We start from the raw sequence: 15,405 nt of genomic DNA, 5'->3' as shown, positions 1-15,405 counted from the left end.
GTGTTGTACTGTTGCTGAGTGGTATATCATAGGTGGTACTATATGTATGTTTCTGTGTAACGAATGTACTTTCTTGCCGGACTCTCGACGGAGATGACGATAATCGTCCTTCAGGTCCACTGAAATCGCGCAAATAGCTAAGCCTTTCTCACGGAAGCAATGATACGCCATGAGTCAACTAGAGGTATAACCTCATAACAAATTTCAAATGAGTCATCGTTGAACATCATTACGAAAATTATAATACATAGGATGTATTGAAATCATATGCACCCGATTGCTCTCAAATTACAATACACGTTTAAAATGTATAGTGCTGTTATGTTGTAACCCGGCCGACAGCCTTGATCATTACAAAAGAATATAATTCTTTACAAACACAAATGTATTATAAGTTTTCATCGAAAATTTATATCATTTTATTTCATAAAGGCTAACCCGTTGTACTATTCATACATTTTCTATTAATTAATTTATCGTTAGTATTCATATTAAGCAACGTCTTTATCCCGTTCTAATCGAAAGCAATGTATCGACCCGGTAATGATACTCAGTTACTTATAATGTTCGTTAATTAACATAACATAATGATTAGAGTGAAAACCAAGAAGATAAAGGTGGATTTGTGTATGGTTAGTTCAGTAACTGCCCCAAGGAGACCTCGTACCAGCGTCCCAGTGGTTTGTAATGACGGCTTTTCTGACCTTGGTGTATATAATTGAAGCTGAATATGAAATCCCATAGCTTGAAAACATTTCATAATGACGGTAAACCAGCAGAGTAGAATGAAACCTACCAGCCGGAAATCCTTGTCTACGTAACTTTTTGTCAAATCGACTAGTACACTGTATATCAATAACAGGTACGATCAAAAATGCATAAGGTTGCTAACGGTGCTCAACGTAATTGTCAAGCAGGTAAAATTCATGACACAGACATTGTATCATATTACCATAGCATCATTTCAGGAGAGTCTATCCTGCATTTTATAGGATAGGTCATATCCTACATAGGTGTAGCAGGAAGTGTAACTGGATCCGAAACCATAAGTAGTACAACGTTATATGTTGTTGTTGAACAATTTTATTATAGTTTGGCAGTTATTCATTTTCATAAAGATTTGCAGGATAGGATGGTTGCAATTATAAATGTAACGTAAGAAAGTTAGTCAAAATTAGCATATTAATTAACGATATAAAGATAAGTAATTCAAGTTTTCAAAAATGTCACTCTTGATAGAAACAAGTATCAAGGTTCATTTATCAACCTAGGTCATGCGGAGAGATGAATGCAGGACACACTCGATTGAACCTGTAAAATTTTGTAATTGATACAACTTGCCAAAAAATGAATTACTCTTCGCCATACAACTGTTTCGTCATTCAATGATTCATCAATGATGATTGAGGTCAAGAGGTTAGAAATCGGAACCTATCTAAACTACTGATGAAACAGAAGGGAAATGCGTAAAACGCCTTCATTATATGGATTTCAAATTGTTTTTAGAGGTGCACTGGTAAGCTTCAATTAATATTGAGAGGTGAGTTACATTTCTCTTTCGTTAGCTGTTGAATTGTGAATGGACTTTAATGCGTGATAGTTGAAGCTAGTTGAACCACAAGAAAAAACACATTACAAAATGTCTTGTTAACGTATTTCAGTAAAGTGTAAATGTAAACCCGGGAGTCGTGTGACTTTGATAACTGACCTTTATATTATTATATATCAGTCATTCCATAGCATATAAAAGTATTATAAATGAGCTTAACAAGATGTAAACTTTATATCTAGATGCTACCTTTATGTAGAAATAACTGTGACGTAAAATTACTATTACGTAAAGATCATTATGTAGAAATCATATCTATGTAGAAATTATTTCTATGTAGAAATTATTATTTGTAGAAATAACTTTTCTGTTGGAATAACAATTTTGTAGAAATAATGATTATATAGAAATTACTATTATAGAAATTAATATCGTCAAGAGATTACTATTATGTTGAAAATACTACTATGCATAAAGAGGGCGGCAAAGAGAATCCCGGTAAAATACACATTTTAAAAAGAACCTGTGCATTTTTAATTTCCAGTCCTGAATATTGGGATATAGAAAACACTACATCTACAAAAAGACATGTAACGTAAAGTTCTGGCATTCATCTGATCACATAGCCCTTGGTTTCACTTTATGTACTGTTTAAATACGTTATCGGGATATTTCGTAATAATTCTTTGGCTTTGACTGGGTAAAACCATCTTAATTTGAGACCGTTATGTTTCTCAACAGATTGTAAAAGAGATCTTGAGCCCTACATGACCCAGGTTTGAAAAACACTTAGACAATGTGTCATCTCGTTGTGGTCAGTTTGGTTACCAGATTGATTGGCCTGTCATAATGTAGGTAAATTATTTTTATGAAGGCATCGGCCCTATTGCCATATTACAGACAAAGCTCATGTTGTTTGTTTGTTTGGGTGGGTGGGTTGGTGGTTCTACGTCCGCCTCACTACCGAGTAGTTCCGTTATCCAGCAGACGAATAAGCTTGTTTCGTTCAGTATCTTGTTAATAACAAACGTTCAATCTATCCAAATTACATATCTTATTACTGATGTTTAATTGGGGTCTTTGAATATGACCTGTCATTGGGTGAATATATACGATGTCGTTCTAACTATCTTTTAAAGGGGACTGAACCTGAAATGGTATTGTCTTTTCCGGAATTGGTTTAAAAAAAATTAAAAAATTCGTATGTGTTTGTGGTTAAGCTTACTATACTTTGATTAACTTGATGTGGAAACCTTATCGGCTTAAGGAAATCTTTTTATCTTAGATTATTTCAAAAGTGAAAGAAAATTATGATCAAAACTGCATCTGTATTAATATGCACTTCAATACTTATATATAACTTAGTAAAGATGCATGTTTAATTTATAACAAGTAATAATTCAAAGATAAAATTCAACACAATATTAAGATTACTTATTAAAAAACTGATTCAGCTGAAAACGAATGTCATACTAAGTTCATGTGCGTAGCAGAACGGCGATTACCGGTAGCTAGCAGGGTCAATCATAGGCTTTTCAAATAAACAGATGCATTTACATGTTTGAAGTTGCGAAAAACAAAAAGACCACATGCACATATTTTAACCATTGGTTATGCAAATACAGACAGATATCTATTTCAGTACATTTCCATGTCAAAAAAAGAGAGATTTTTTTTTTTATCATTTTTGAACGTTTGTGAAAATGCAAGTAATTAATGATACTACATATAAACATCGACAAAATAGCGAAAGAAAACTGGCTTTTCAAAGCATATCTGTCACTTCATAAACACATGCATCAAATAAAGAAGTCAGAATGCATGAAAATAAAAAATATAAGTCTATGAAGATTTTTTGTCGAATCACCTACATTAATCGCCCATCATAAACGCTAAAGCCTTAACGTCATGAAAGTCACCTGATATCTATGATGATTCATTGTTTATGTCACTTACATAGTAAAAACGTTACTGAAATAAGGTAGTTCACTTACTCTTAGATCGTTCTTATCTATGTTGATTCATTGTTTATGTCACTAACATAGTAAAATAGTTACAGAACTGGTAGTTCACTTACTCTTAGATCGTTGTTGACCTACACACTTTCCTAGGTTTGACGGAATATATCATGACGTGTGGCGAATGTGGTGTTTATATTTTTCTATGTTGCCTTTCCTTTAGTTTTGGTGTCTCCCCGTGTATTTTTCTCTATTCGTGTCAACGTTATGTTCATAGCCTACTTTGTGGGTTAAAGATTGGATGTTTACGTTTCTTCATTTATATTTTCCCCATAGCAATTGTTCATAACAGTATACTGTATACTAAGAAATATTTCCTGCAGTTGAATATTCTTCGTCTTAAAGGCGGATACTTTATGATGGCAAATATTAACACAGCTTCCTATCAGCTATACGAAAACGACTGGTTCCGATAACTACAGGTAAACAAATACCACAGAATATTTTATTTTTAATATAAACGGCAGAGTTTTATGTATGCGGTTTCAAGTTTGTAATAGCTGTTGCATGTAGTATTACTTAAAACATATTATCACATACCTATGTAATCTTACAATGAATACAAGTAATACAACAATTTTCTGTTGACGTTTTCTGTCGGTTTGTATCACCATACTAGCCGGAACTACTTTTTATGGGAATCCCCTGGTAATGGCGAACTGAAAAGTTCCCGGTATTTGCAAAAAATATCAAAGTTTATAAAATCTTTGTATCGATCTCTACAAAATACAGGAGGTATGTGATAAAGGAAGACCACACACTTGTATTTTTCTAACGAATCAGAAAGCACTCATTTATTGTGCGATAAGAAAAACACAAGTGTGTGGTCTTACATATTAACCTTATGAACGGGCATGAAACAAATTCATATAAAACTCGTGTATAACACCATGCTGATCAATCAACGGGAGGTAACTCTATAGTATCTGAAACAGAGCAGGCTGCGTAAAATAATAAATCATTGGCTAAAAGTTAATGCATTTTGAAGGTGTTTTTTTTTTTGTATATTCTGCGTCGTTTTTGGTATTGTTGGTTATATCGGCTTACTTGGTTTGTTTTACGCCCTCGCCCTTACCTCGAAAGCATTCGTGTGCATCACACAGGCTATTCAAGTACTGAGTGGAGAATTAAAAGTACGTGATATTGTTATGATTGTGACGGCCACAGATCAAGAAATCGGTACGAGAGATTGTGGTACGTTAGTTTTGCGGCTCTAAACAAGAACGAGAAGTGTAATGTTACCAAGCAAACTTGTGACAACAGGTGCTACATAAGGAACAGGAAACTCTATTCCCTCCAGTTTTCACCTGGTTTGTCTTTTTCGTTTTGTAAGTGGGGCTGATGCTCTTTCATTTTATTTTTTACCTCTGACAATGTTGCTGTCTCTTTGAAGCCTGGAAGCCATCTTGTTATGAAACCAGGTGTTTTGGACTTCCTACACGACATGTGCCTACACGACATGTGGCACATTCATAATCTGTGTTACATCCATAAAAGAACGGGCTTTTTTCAACCAGTCCTTTTAAGTACAACAAAAAAATACCATTACAAGAACAATTACATAATCATTTATTTCCAATAGCGACCTTAACGAGGATTAAAAGAGAACACAAATATAAGCAAGGCACATGTAAAAGAGCCAACGACCACAGCTGAACGCATCTGTAAAGAGAACAAAATGTAGCCGTCAATATCCTCTACTCTAGATCTCCCATGTTGAAATGAGAACAATTATGTTATTGTTTACAAGCATAAGTGATATGGAATTTGCAATGTGTCACTTTTCTTTGCGGTTTTTGGGATGTGATCCAGGCAAACAATTATGAAACATCACGTACAAATTTTGCACCCTTTGTACCCCTACACAGTGCGCTTGGATCGTGAGTGAAATAAGAGATACAATCTGTCACAGTTTTTTTTATATAAATACGGGTGGTACTCAGGCAAGGTACGAACGTATTCAAGTTTTGGTACCTTTTCTATTAACATTTTGTATTTCTCAAGTCGAAAGTTAAAATATTACATTTGAAACCTTTTAAAAGGATATGCTCTGTGAAAGATTGTACATGGACGGTCAGAACCGGTTGCTTATCCTCTGCTAACGAATGTTGAGCGGGAGATAAAAGTTTGTTTTTGTCGCCCCATAAAAGAAATATAAAATTTAAAGCATTTCTTGTTTTCAAGACATTCATTCGAACTAATTAGTCTGCATGTGAAAGTGTTTACATTGTTTCTTCAAATAAACAATAGCTAATTTTTCAGATACAATCTCATGATATGTCTGGACATTTAACTAGAAGTAGCTGACCTACTGTAAATTCGTTAAATTTGCGTGATAATTATTATCGTATGAAGGCATCAGGAAAATCGAACGCGAATGGAATGTTAATGCGAATAACTATGTTATCGGTCGTCTTACAATTAATATTCTCGGGGAATAAGTCATTTGATTTGCGGTCACAAAAATGAGTCCTTCCTTTTGTCTAGCAATGTGCAGTATTTAAACAAAACACTTTGTTTTTTCACATAGTTTCTTTATATTTCGAATAGGAATAATTAGCCCGAAAAAACGATAATACAACATCGATGATTTCATTTTTATCATTATTTCTTAATAAAAATAATAAAAAAATAATGTGTATATACAGCATTCGTCTGTACATCAGTTGTTGTGCTATCTTAAATGTATACTTACAGTATTCAGTCATCGAATAATTCGTCGTAAAATTCTCTCATCATGTATCGTTGGCGCATTGCTCTGAATGATCGAGGAAATCCATAGTCGTAGTCGTAGTAACCATAACGTGGGTAGTCTGCCTCGACTAGGGCGGCGTACATCACCATAACAACCAACAGGAAGATCAGTTGTTTATACTCCATCTTGTGTTGTCCTGTTAGTATCAAGAATACACGTCAATATCGTGTAGTGTAAAAATGAAAATTCTTGCGTGCAGAAATGTTCGCGTTATGACTGTCCGCCCTGATATGACCATGGCTGCTTCGAAGGCGTTAGCGTTAAAGCGCTAATTTACGCATAAACGCAAAAATTTTCAAGCCGCAAAAAAAACTATTTTTACTGTATAAATATAGATCTCACTAGTTGGAAGAGCAAAATATACAGTAAATGAAGAGTTTTCATCAGTATAGTATTTTTTTATAAAGTATTTCCCTTTTCTTCATTAACTACATAATCTGGAAATATGTCAACTTTGCCAAGACGGATTTGTTAAATCATACCACAGGCGTTTTCCTATTCGTTAAATGTTACAGTCATCAAAATTATTAATATCTCTGTATAACTAAATATGATCTGTAAAAACAATACCCAGACCATATCACTCGTCTAGGTAGCATCCCGTTATACTCTATGGCATCGTTCGCTTTGTACAATTTCCTTCATACTTAATTAAATCTCCAAGCAAGACCAGTCGTTGGAAGTGTTTACTCATGTTTAACACAATCCATTATTTATATCTGATTGATGGTTACTCCATCCAACCCTTCAATGACAGCCGAAACACACAAATCAATCACAAAGGAGTGGAACAATATGCTACTCTTATCTAGCAATGGTGGTTTTTTTTTAGAATATCTTGTTCGTGATGATTTTCATTCACAAATGGATATACATTCTTCATTGTGCTTGAATTAGCATTCGCGAGTCTTTCCAATCCAAATAAACTAATAGTACAATTATCCTCGTTATCACAGCTCAAAAACACGTTCAAAGTCATTGGAAACTTAACCGGAGAAAAAGTAAATTCTACTTCTATATCAAATAACTTGACAACACTAGTATGAAATATCATAGAAGAAATCGTACATGGCAAAATTAAATAATACGAATAATTGTCTGTACAAGAATTGCCATAAAATCGAAAAAACTCATTTTATTTCTGAAATGTGTAAATACTTCAGACTGATACGAATGAAACTTTATGAAAGTCAGAAGAGGAGTCGAGTATACGCTTAAATTATATGAATAGTCGGTATATTTTATGAAATAAGGTTATATAAATGTATAGCTGACATTGCACAGATACAGCAAAATAATTTAACATATATTAGAAGAAGAACAAAGAAGAAATTCGAAGTATATGAATTCGAACAGATATGTTTTTATGGTTCAATTGATAAAAATAATTTCAAAAAACTGACGAAGTATAAGTTGTATAAAAAAACAAATTGTTCTTGAAAAAATAAATATACAATTTTTAAATAATGAATAGTATTAACAATTTCAACAACATCTTAAACATTGAAATTGACATCAAAGTTACAGAATGTATCAACATACCTGGTGTGTCGCTCGACAGGTGACTGACTACACTTACCTGTGAGGAGCGCTTTATATAATCCAACACGCCTTCATACCTCATCAATCAAATGCAATTGTCCATACATTTACATACGCCATTTTAGTGAAGTTCCAAACTGCTGAATATGTAGATCAGAATGAATGATTCATTGATTCAACTTCATTATGTAATTGTAAAAAAAAAGGAAGTGTTTGTGGAGGATACAAATCTGTTTTAGTTTCATGGAATTGATTAGCATTTTAAGGAAACACTCTGATGGATAACAGATATAAAGTCTATGTGTGGGTATTATTGAGACATACATCACAATGATGACGATATAATGGTGTAGTTTTTCGCCGTTTTTTTCTCTGAATAATTGCCTCGTGATGTCCTGTTAATTACGCAATGAGTGTTTCCAACTGTGTGAGTTAATATGATTAACATTAATAAGGGTTTTATAGGCAAATTACCCTAAATTTCTACACGTTTTGGAACTTTTTCGTCATTGATTTTAATTCTTTGGACCTTTGTATCACTAATAAGTTCTTAATGAAAGAAACGACCATATGATGCAGAAAAAACATGTTTACTTTGTTTGGCTCTATGCATCGACATGTATTTTTTTACGTATGCGCTTCCTTTGTCGTATTTCTTTTGGCGGCCTTATATGAGAAAGGTGCTAGTTCCTGACCTCAGGAAGGCGGTGTGTACTTCGGGTACGCCGGTTTCCACATCATAGAAACGGCACTGTCTGTAAATGGCCTTAATCTGTTAATCTGACATAACATAATTTTAAAAAGGAAACATCCTTTTCCTTTACTTCCCTATCATATTTCTAGTGATTATTCAGTCCAATATACACCGAGAAAAGTTTATGATCGTCATTATATCAAACTGTTCGTCAGGTCAAATACAGTTGATTCAATATACACAATCATATGTTTGACAGGAGAGGTAATTGTGATGCCCCCTGTGGTAAGGGAAAGACTTACTTTTCCCCGGAGCACATGTTTCCGTCTTTGTTTCTATAGTTTCTACTTTCTAGGAGATCGGGTAGTGATTACATTGTTATATATCGCTGTCTGCTGGGTCTATATCCCTGTCTTATTTGAATCAACCTCTATTATTTTTACCTTTGTTTCGGGTGGCCGGTTGGCGCAGTGGTAACGCATTTGTTTTTCACAAATATTATAAGGCAGGAAAAACAAATCTATTTCTTGGACTTTGTGTGATATGGAGGTCGATGTTTTTTTACTATGCTCATGAGGTTGTGTTGTCACTTCCAAGTTCTCGATGTGAGGACGTGTCTCCATGACAATCGTTTTTTTTCATTTTTGTGACCTAGTTTTATCTATTTTGTGTTCGAATTATAGTTAATTTTTGTATAGATTTTATTTTGAAATGACACACACAAACTCAGATACAGTTAACTACTATATGAGATATGATTTTACCCGCCCTGATAAACTTTTGCCAAACCGGTCTAAACGCAAAAGGTAAACTAACCTAGTGTTAGAAATGATTAAGTGATAAACTTCAGTTTGAGCATAAAAATGAATTGATTGCTATAGATTTGTGTTAAATTGTAATGTAAGAAACAAAGATGAACTGGTTATTATGATACGATTTTCTACTGAAATTCGTTATTTTGAAATGTAACAAACGTAAAGATGTACTGACCTAAAATGATAGTATGACTCCCCCTAATAAACATCACAAGGAAACGTGACAAATGTCAAGATGAACTGACCTGAAATGATGGTACAATTTTCCCCTGATTTACTTTACACTGAAATGTATCCACAGTTTAAGATGGACTGCTTTGTTGTGACATTATTGTTTTCGCTGATGATAAAATGGATTAAGACACGTAATACAAATGAACGACGAGTTACAGGTAATACAAAACAGGGTCAGAGAGTATAGGGTGAACAAACAATGACATTAGTTATTCACACCTCGGCGCGCTGTTACTGACATGCATCATACTGAAGGATTTCCCCCTACTCATTGCGGTACGTTGTGACATATATGTTAACGTAAACACATAAGATCTAATTCAAACAAAAGATAAATACCTTTCATTGAAATATTTATCCCTTTGTCACCCGATATGTCTGCAGTAAAAATATTACACGAACAAATGAGCGTTTTATAACTGCAGTGTTGGGTTTGACACTACAATATGCATACCTGATGAATAATAACCTTATGGAAATACACACTGTACGATTTTATTGATATTTAATAGTACATGCTATGTAAAGTTCAGATAATTGTAGCGGTATTTATTTCTCGAAAATGTAGATGTACGTTTGATACTTAAATACTAATCGATAATAGTGTAATAATAATAAAAGTTTCGGAAATTAATAGTTCACATCGTGAAATTGAATCCAAATTGTAAATGATAAATATTTGTGAAAATATTATACTTTGTATCTGTCCGTAGAGGTATATATATTGTCAAAGGGGAAAACAAACTTCCCACACATTCACCAATAATTTCCAGATTGGATTTCGTCATTTTTCTTGTATTCTGTTTCACAATGCGAACAGTAAGCAAGCTTAATGGTTTCCCCCTATTTGTGAGCTCCCGATCCCCTGTCCTTCTCTTACGGTAAAGCCTAATCACCACTCCATCTGTACGGTGATCAATCTAGTACTACAAGACAGAACATATAACAGTCGTTCACATTAGTGACACACATATTTTTTCCGCCAATACGTCATCATCTCCATCTGCTCTGTTTCCAAGGAAATCCAGGTACTGGACTTTCCATCCGCATTTTTTCTACTTTCCTACTTTTAGCTTTACTGTCTGACTTCTTAAAGCACCATTTTTCTTTTCTTTGTTACGTTTGCTGTTTTAATTTTCGTAACTGCTTTCCATAACCAATCTTCGAAACTCCAGGGGTAACACACACTCTTATGTCGTCTGCAGCTCTGGAATATAAGGTGACGAAATCAAATTTGCAACCATTGTGGATGTTACAAATAGACTAGTTTGATCCTTTTGTAGATCGAAAGCATCGCAAAGCAGCGTAATGGTAAACTCGGCAGGCTTTAAAGTTGGATTTCTACATATTTTGGAACATCTTAAGACTTTTGATTTTCATTCTCTTGACCTCAGTGGATAAACCTGCAATAAAGTGCAGTTTACTTTGTTTGGCATCTTTGCATCTGTATATCTAGTAATTATTTTATGACATTTTTTGTTTCGTTTATACCATTCTAAATACAAAAAGGAACTGTTCATTGTTCATACAATTGTTAATATGATGTTACATTATATAATTCCTAGCTCAGGAAGACAAAATCGATACGAACAGCAACTGAGGAGACACCAATACAAAAGGAAAAACATCATGAAATCATCCTTCAAAAAACCGATAAGGGACTAGGTGTTCCGAATGAGTAAGAATCTCCTTTTGCCACATGTGGTACCTGTCGTGTCCTTTCATACCTTGGACAATATGTAGATCACTAAAAAAACATCATATTAAATAGCGTAAGCAATTAAATATTTTGTGTATTATTAAATTGCACATGTCAAATACTTAACTTAAACAAGAGGCCCAGAGGGCATGTATCGCTCACCGGAATATGTTTGAAATGATTGGTATGAAGTAAAGATATAGAACTCAGTGGTAGGTGCTGTAAGTACATATAAAATTTCAGAAAGATCCATCCAGTACGTGAGAAATAGCAAGAACAAACTTCAGAGCCCCACCCCTATGCTCCTAGGAGGGTCATAACCACCAGTTATACAAAATTGAGACCCTTTGGGCCTTGGCCCAAGGATGCTCCAGACTAAATAAGGATAAAATCCCTTAATCCCGATGGTCGAAGAAGGTTTTATCTCTATTTCTCCTATTGGGCCCCGTCCTTCTGCCCCCTGGGAGACCACGCCCACTGCTTATACAAAATTGAGTCCCCTTGGCCTAAGGATGCTCCAGACTAAAGTATGATAAAATCCCTTAATCCCTATGTAAGAAGAAAGATTATAAAGGTTTTACCTTTATTTCCCCTATACGGCCCCGCCCCTCAGGTTCCTGGGAAGCCACACCCACTGTTTATACAAAATTGGTTACCCTGCACCCAAGGATGCTCCACACTAAATATGGACCAAATCCTTTCATTCCTACAGAATAAGAAGGATTTTAAAGAATAATTTGCTATGTTTCCCCTAAAGGGTCTCGCTTCTCAGGCCTCTGGCGGGCCAGACCCACGGTTTATACAAAATTGGTTCCTCTTCACCCAAGGATGCTTCAGACCAAATATGGAACAAATCCTTTCATTCCTACAGAAGAAGAAGGATTTTAAAGAATTTGCTATATTTCCCCTTTTGGGCCCTGTCCCTCAGCCCCCAGGGGGGCCAGACCCACTATTTATACATTATTTGTTCCCCTTCACCCAAGGAAACTTCTGACCAAATATGGAACAAATCCTTTCATTCCTACAGAAGAAGAAGGATTTTAAGAATTTGCTATGTTTCCCGTATTGGGCCCCGCCCATCAGCCCCCAGGGGGCCACACCCACTGTTTATACAAAATCGGTTCCCCTTTACCCAAGGATGCTTCACGGCAAATTCTTTAAAATCCTTTCATTCCTACAAAAGAAGAAGGATTTTAAAGAATTTGCTATGTTTCCCATATCGGGCCCCACCCCTCAGACCCCTTTGGGGCCAGACCCACGGTTTATACAAAACGGGTTCCCCTTAACCCAAGGATGCTTCAGACCAAATATACAACAAATCCTTTCATTCCTACAGAAGAAGAAGGATTTTAAAGAATTTGCTAAATTTCCCCTATTGGGGTCCGCCCCTCAGTCCCCAGGGGGTCCAGACCCACCATTTATACAAAATTGAGTCCCCTTGGCCCAAGGCTGTTCCAGACTAAATTAAATATAAAAATCCCTTAATCCCTACGGTAGAAGAAGGATTTTAAAGGTTTTACCTCTATTTCCCCTATTTGGCCCCGCCCCTCTGCCCCCAGGGGGGGGGGGGGCACACCCACCGTTTATACAAATTGAGTCCCCTTGGCTTTAGGATGCTCCAGACCAAAATTAGTCAAATCTACATGACCGTTCAGGACTAGTATCGTTTTAAAGGAAAAGTTGACCGACGGACGCTAAGGTATGGCATAATCTAACCATGGTCCTTCGGACCAGGTGAGCTAAAAAAAAACAATATTTTAAATACCACATTCATTTTCCGTTAAGGTATTTTACTTACATACCAATAACTCAAATGAAACGTTACAAAACATTACCTACATAGAGACACTCTTTGATATATTTACTCGAAAAGTATATTATGTCAGCTGTCACCTGAAGAATATCACAGGAGAAACAAAATATCAATTGTTCAGCACTCTTTATGTCATGCTAATGGTTCCAGAGTTCAATAAAAAGATGCACATCAATTCTGGCAGTGAGATTAAACGTTTTATAACGGTTGAGCGTTATAATTAATCTGCCCAGAAACAATTGCATTATTGTTAGTTTATTGCTCAATCTTTATAACTTATGTTAATATGATTGATATATCATAATAGTCGTGTACATATTCTATAGTGAATTAATCTGTTCAGGTAGTTCGTATTACAAGGCATGAGGAAAGCTAGATTATAATGGATGACATCTTGTATTACTTAGGCCTATCTGTGAAAACATGATGATGTGTCTATCAGATATTAACCCGAGATTAAGAAAATAATTGGCGCTAATTTTTAGATATTTATTAAAACTAGTCATTTTATTTCCATGGACATACTATTAACAGAGTATAAACTGTGACTTTCAATAAAACGGGAATATATGCGCGGATTTTTCAGCATCAAAATGGCGTCTTCCCCAGTAAGGACATAGTATTGTAAACCGCATCATATGTCAAGAACAAATGTTTTATCTTATCATATCATCAACGTAGACTTTCATCGCATACCTTTACTATGTGTAATACATGTATGAAACATTGACTATTATCTGTGGCAATAAACACAGAATTTTGACTGAGTGGCACACTGACTAACTCGTCATCGACATTCCAGGAGTAACGCTCACTTACGCTCTCTGCACCGCTGGAAAATGTCATTACAAATAAAGGGCACGCTGTTATATAAGCTAATTGACTGGATTGAAGTGAAAAAAACCTTACATATCGCTAATCTGATACCTATCCTTTGAATATCACAGAGGATTCGTGATGTACATCAAAAATCAAATTTATCCGTCTGTGTCATCCACAAGGTTGCGCGTGCAGAACCTTAATTTTCGCCATGACATATTCCAGGGATGCAAAAAAGGTAAGTGAGAGCGTAGCCCCTTTTTTCATTCAAACGTATGTTATTGATCGAAAAACAATCAAAGGGATTGGGCAGAAGTTCTGACAAATAACTAGGCTCTCTCGTAGGCATAGCCCCTTGAAGTTCGAGGATGTGATCAACCATTAATAACAAACCATTACCGTAACGAACTATATCAACAATCCTCATTTCCGATTTGTTATACATTGCATTGTAACGATCTTTGTACCACTGTCAAAACGTGTAACCAAGTATTAGAAACTCTTTTTGCCGGCATGACTATAATTTTGATAAATCATTTCTGTAAAATGATAAAGATGCAATAAACAAAAATAATCTACAAGAGCTAGATCGGGATTCGCTGTAACCCATTTAGCTATTTAGTCAACGGAAATGTAATAGCCAAAATGTGCTGGGGCTGTTCGTTTAAAGAGGAACAACCGTTTTGTCCGTTTGTCAAATGTAACAATTTTGGGTATAAATCCTGGCGGACCTTCAAATGTTTATGCAGACCTTACAAGGACATGTCAAGGCTCGCCTGAAAGCAGCATCAGATTACATGTACTAGGTCCGACGTTATTTAATAAACGAACAACTGTGGTCCGACAGGTTCAACCATTTAAACGAAAACGGGCATATAAATGTATCAAAACGGAAGTTAAGAGGAGGTTACTTTATAACGGAATAACTGATGTGCAGTGGGATAGGGATCCTAATTCTTAAACACAAATTAATACAAAACACAGGAAGGTGCATGTCTTTGGGAGAGAAATCACGAAGTCCGCATATCTGACAGTTGTGTTCACATACGATTGAAATTCAACATGGTGTTTGTAGCACCTTTACTGCATTTCAGGTTTAAGTCCTCTTCAGATGAAACTTAAGGACAAAGGTCTTATTAACATAATGCCTACATACATTTTGAAGACAACGCATTATACATAAAACTTAATATATATATTTACATAATGACCACACGCGTGTCAATGTGTGTCCGTCGTCATAGGCCATTGGCTGTTGCATGGACGTCAAACCCCATACAAACAAACAAACCCCTTACAAACAATCAAACCCCTTACAAACAATCAAACGCCATACAAACAATCAAACCCCATACAAACAATCAAACCCCTTACAAACAATCAAACCCCATACAAACCCCATACAAACAATAAAACCCCATACAAACAATCAAACCCCTTACAAACAATCAAACCCCTTACAAACAA

General features: G+C 35.3%; 1 long non-coding RNA gene across 2 annotated transcripts; it reads right to left on the bottom strand.

The window, feature by feature from the left end:
• Window positions 1-5,115: 5,115 nt before the first annotated feature.
• On the bottom strand, window positions 5,116-9,697 carry LOC110459007. Of its 2 annotated transcripts, none has more exons than XR_002463843.1 (3): window positions 9,619-9,697; window positions 6,263-6,458; window positions 5,116-5,229 (listed from the first exon to the last, which is right to left on the bottom strand). It is a non-coding gene; the product is annotated as an uncharacterized LOC110459007 (long non-coding RNA). The 2 variants fall into 2 exon arrangements; XR_002463842.1 differs by lacking the exon at window positions 9,619-9,697 and adding an exon at window positions 7,865-7,919.
• Window positions 9,698-15,405: the final 5,708 nt, after the last annotated feature.

Source organism: Mizuhopecten yessoensis, unplaced genomic scaffold (genome assembly GCF_002113885.1).
Source record: "Mizuhopecten yessoensis strain PY_sf001 unplaced genomic scaffold, ASM211388v2 scaffold9901, whole genome shotgun sequence".
In the NCBI taxonomy this organism is placed as follows: domain Eukaryota; kingdom Metazoa; phylum Mollusca; class Bivalvia; order Pectinida; family Pectinidae; genus Mizuhopecten; species Mizuhopecten yessoensis.
The sequence above is the reverse complement of the archived record's forward strand: the minus strand, read 5'-3'. Positions and strand labels throughout refer to the sequence as shown.